Source organism: Gobio gobio, assembly GCF_949357685.1.
Source record: "Gobio gobio genome assembly, chromosome: 8".
Classification (NCBI taxonomy): Eukaryota; Metazoa; Chordata; class Actinopteri; order Cypriniformes; family Gobionidae; genus Gobio; species Gobio gobio.
Window position 1 is genome coordinate 6,989,802 of NC_137114.1, and position 4,844 is coordinate 6,994,645.

At 45.3% G+C, this 4,844-nt stretch overlaps 1 long non-coding RNA gene across 1 annotated transcript; it reads right to left on the minus strand.

Moving 5' to 3' along the window:
• Positions 1–681: 681 nt before the first annotated feature.
• LOC307130770 lies at positions 682–2,678 on the minus strand. Its single transcript, XR_013817086.1, has 3 exons — positions 2,614–2,678; positions 1,348–1,585; positions 682–1,149 (listed from the first exon to the last, which is right to left on the minus strand). It is a non-coding gene; the product is annotated as an uncharacterized lncRNA (long non-coding RNA).
• Between the last annotated feature and the right edge of the window lie 2,166 nt (positions 2,679–4,844).

A 4,844-nucleotide genomic window follows, 5' to 3' on the forward strand; every position in this document is an offset into this window, starting at 1 on the left:
ATATTCCCTTATCCCAGAACAGAAGCCTGCCAACCTTTCAGGTTTTGGAAATAGTCCTCTAACTACAAATGGACCTATTCATGGCTTAATCAGCTATTTTTCTCACATGTTACATTTACATTTACATTTACATTTAGTCATTTAGCAGACGCTTTTATCCAAAGCGACTTACAAATGAGAGCAATAGAAGCAACTAGAACGGTCAAGGGCTACAGTATGCAAGTGCTGTAACAAGTCTCAGTTAATCTAACACAGAACACACAACTTTTTTTTTTTTTTTTTTTTTTTTTTTTTTTTAAATAAATTAGACAGACAGAAAATGAATCGAATGGAATGTTAAGTGCTATTCTTGATTGGTTAGGTGCTGCTGGAAAAGACGTGTCTTTAGCCGTTTTTTGAAAATGGCTACAGACTCGGCGGCTCGAATTGAGATAGGCAGGTTATTCCACCAGGTGGGGGCAGTCCAGGAAAAGGTCCGTGAGAGTGATTTCATGCCTCTTTGGTATGGCACTACAAGGCGTCGTTCACTGGCAGACCGTAAGCTCCTGGAGGGTGTGTAAGTCTGAACAAGCGAGTTTAGGTATATTGGTGCAGAGCCAGTGGTTGCTTTGAAGGCGAGCACCAGTGACTTGAATTTGATGCGAGCAGCTATTGGCAGCCAGTGCAGACTGATGAAGAGAGGCGTGACGTGCGCTCTCTTCGGCTCGTTAAAGACCACCCTTGCCGCTGCATTCTGGATCAGTTGCAAGGGTTTGATAGTGCATGCCGAAAGGCCCGCTAGAAGAGCATTACAATAGTCCAGTCTGGAGAGAACAAGAGCTTGGACCAGGAGTTGTGTGGCCTGCTCTGATAGGAAGGGTCTGATCCTCCTAATATTGTATAACGCAAATCTGCAGGACCGGGATGTTGCAGTAATGTGGTCAGTGAATTTTAGCTGATCATCAATCACAACTCCAAGATTCCTGGCTGTCCTGGACGGAGTTATGGTTGATGATCCTAGCTGAATGGAGAGATTATGATGAAGTGCTGGGTTGGCTGAGACCACAAGCAGTTCTGTCTTTGGAAGGTTGAGTTGCAGGTGATGTTCCTTCATCCAGGCAGAAATGTCTGTTAGGCAGGCAGCGATACGACCACCAACCGTGGGATCATCTGGTTGAAATGAGAAGTAGAGTTGAGTGTCGTCAGCATAGCAATGATAGGAAAAGCCATGTTTCTGAATGACAGTTCCCAGTGATGACATGTAGATGGAGAAGAGAAGTGGTCCAAGCACTGAGCCCTGGGGAACTCCAGTGGCTAGATGATGTGACTTAGACACTTCACCTCTCCATGACACTCTGAAGGACCTACCTGAGAGGTAAGACTTGAGCCACTGGAGAGCAGTTCCTGAGATGCCCATCTCCATGAGAGTTGACAGGAGTATCTGGTGGTTAACTGTGTCAAAAGCAGCAGACAAATCCAGTAAGATAAGTACTGTGGATTTGGAAGCCGCTCTTGCCTGTCTCAGTGCTTCAGTAACCGAGAGCAGGGCAGTCTCAGTTGAGTGGCCACTTTTGAAGCCAGATTGGTTGATATCCAGGAGGTTGTTCTGTTCAAGAAACGTAGAGAGCTGGTTAAAAACAACTCGCTCGAGTGTCTTTGCAATGAAAGACAGAAGGGATACCGGTCTGTAGTTTTCTAAAAGTGCTGGGTTCAGAGAGGGTTTCTTAAGCAGTGGGGTTACCCGAGCCTGCTTAAATGCTGTGGGGAAAGTCCCGGTGTGAAGAGAGGTGTTGACAATGTGAGTGAGTGCAGGAGTAACAGAAGAAGAGATGGCCTGAAGGAGGTGAGTGGGGATAGGGTCAAGTGGACAGGTAGTGGGGTGGTTGGAAAGGATGAGTTTGGAGATGTCAGCTTCAGAGAGCAGAGAAAAAGAGGGGAGCGTATGTGTGATGGTTGTTGAGATGTGCGTGTCGGTTTGTGGTGCGGAGAATTGGCTGCTGATGGAGGAGATTTTATTTGTGAAAAATGATGCAAAGTCGCCAGCTGTAAGAGTTGATGAAGGAGGGGGGGGAGGAGGACAAAGGAGTGAAGAGAATGTTCTGAAAAGTGCACGAGAGTCAGAGCAGTTGTTGATTTTGTTGTGGTAGTATGTAGATTTAGCAGTGGAGACATTAGCAGAGAAAGAAGCAAGGAGAGACTGATACAGGGTCAGGTCAGTAGTGTTTTTAGTTTTTCGCCACTTCCTCTCTGCCGCCCGGAGCCCAGAACGATGTTCGCGGAGAACATCAGACAGCCAGGGGGCAGAGGGAGTGGTGCGGGCTGGCCTGGTTGAAACGGGACAGAGGTTGTCCAAGCAAGATGTTAGAGTGGAGCAAAGAGTGTCAGTAGCACTGTTAGTGTCCAGTGCTGAGAACTGAGCAGGTGGAGGGAGTGAGGATGAAACCATAGTGGATAGACGGGAGGGAGAGAGTGAGCGTAGATTACGCCGAAAGGTGATCTGGGGAGGAGTGTGTGTTGTGTCAGGAGTCAGTAGGAGGTTAAGAGTGATGAGAAAGTGATCAGAGGTGTGCAATGGAGTAACTAAAGGGTCGTCGGTGGAGCAGTAGCGCGTGTAGATAAGGTCCAGATGATTACCTGATTTGTGAGTAGCTGCAGTAGATACTCGCTTAAGGTCAAATGAGGTCAGAAGAGTGGTGAAGTCTGCAGCCTGTGGTTTATCAAGGTGAATGTTGAAGTCACCGAGCAGTACCAGAGGAGTGCCATCCTCGGGAAAGTGAGAGAGTAACATATCCAACTCCTCCAAGAAGTTCCCCAGTTGACCTGGAGGGCGATAAATAACTACAACATGGATTTTAGCAGGGTGAGTGATCGTGATTGAGTGTGATTCAAATGAGCAGTTGCCAGATAGAGAAGGGATGGGCTCAAATTTCCAATCCTTTGAAATGAGCAGACCAGTACCTCCGCCCCTCCCAATCGTGCGAGAGGTGTGTGAAAAAGAGAAATTATTTGAGAGAGCTGCAGGAGTGGCAGTGTCTTCTGGTTTGATCCATGTCTCAGTTAGAGCCATGAGACTGAGATGTGAATGAGTGGAAAGAGATGAAATAAAGTCTGCTTTGTTTACAGCAGACTGGCAATTCCAGAGACCAATTGGAATGGACATTAATGTAGCAGAGGAAATAGGTACACTACGCAGATTATTGGGATTACGGCGTCTAGAATGTCCTGAGCGTGATTTACGGGTGTGTGTGGTAATAGTAGAGATTTGGAAGCACATTATGAAAACAGGTCAGACAAATAAACAGATGAAAACAAGCAAAACACAAAAGTGGACAAAGTGGAAGGAAAGCTATACTTAAGTGCCTTGTCGGTGTTACCTCTTGTCCCCTCTTTTAGGCTTTGGTAGTATATGGCGCTGTGGCTTAGTTGGTCAAAGCGCCTGTCTAGTGAACAGGAGATCCTGGGTTCGAATCCCAGCAGTGCATAATATGTGGCTTCAAGGAGTAGACATCCAAACTTTTCAGATGTAAAGCCGTCTGGACTTCTAGTTTGCAAATGAAGCCTTTAAAAGGTTGTTGGTTTATGGGTCACGCATGGTGACACGCGTATTGAGAGTTTTGATCCAAAATTAAATGATTTGAGACATTCCCTCATCCCTGAACTGAAGCCTACCCACCTTTCAGGTTTCGGAAATAATCCTCCAATTTCTAAGGGACCTGTTCATGTGCTACCTCTTTTAGACTTTTTATACCAAAACATTTCTTTGCTATTGTAACTGGCGCTGTGGCTTAGTTGGTCAAAGCGCCTGTCTTGTAAACAGGAGATCCTGGGTTCAAATCCCAGCAGTGCCTATGACGCAGTATTTGGAATGTGCTCATTTTACCTTTTGAGACCATTTGAAATCCTTTACATGCTGGACAGTGTGTCCAAACGAAACAAAATGGAAGTGCTGAACATGCAAAAGTTCCTTGAAGTGTGACCTTTCGTGGCTCTGTGGCGCAATGGATAGCGCATTGGACTTCTAGGTTGTGAATGGAGGTATTCAAAGGTTGTGGGTTCGAGTCCCACCAGAGTCGTGCATATCCTCTTTTGCTCAAATGTCTTTGTGTTGGACAAGCATATGCTTAAACCTGATGTGCACAAAGTTCTTCAGAAGCCTACCTTTTCTGTTCTGCTTATTTCGCTTATTGTACACACCCAACTCAGATTACAGAGATCTCTACTAATTAGCTCAGGTCACCTGTTTTAAATAAGGGAGATAACAAGAATGGTTTGAAAACCACTGGTTGAGGCCAAAATCTGCTACTGCCAATTGATGGCCACCTACCTAGCAAAAAAATGCTTTCCATTTCTCCTAGCTGAAACAGAATTTAGGTGTATTGTTACTTGAGGTTCACAAAACATTTGAGACAGGAGTAATGAGAGATTCAATCCGAAATGAAATGATTTGAGATATTCCCTTATCCCAGAACAGAAGCCTGCCAACCTTTCAGGTTTTGGAAATAGTCCTCCAACTTCAAATGGACCTATTCATGTGCTACCTCTTTTAGACTTTTTATACCAAAACATTTCTTGCTATTGTAACTGGCGCTGTGGCTTAGTTGGTCAAAGCGCCTGTCTCGTAAACAGGAGATCCTGGGTTCAAATCCCAGCGGTGCCTATGACGCAGTATTTGGAATGTGCTCATTTTACCTTTTGAGACCATTTGAAATCCTTTACATGCTGGACAGTGTGTCCAAACGAAACAAAATGGAAGTGCTGAACATGCAAAAGTTCCTTGAAGTGTGACCTTTTGTGGCTCTGTGGCGCAATGGATAGCGCATTGGACTTCTAGGTTGTGAATGGAGGTATTCAAAGGTTGTGGGTTC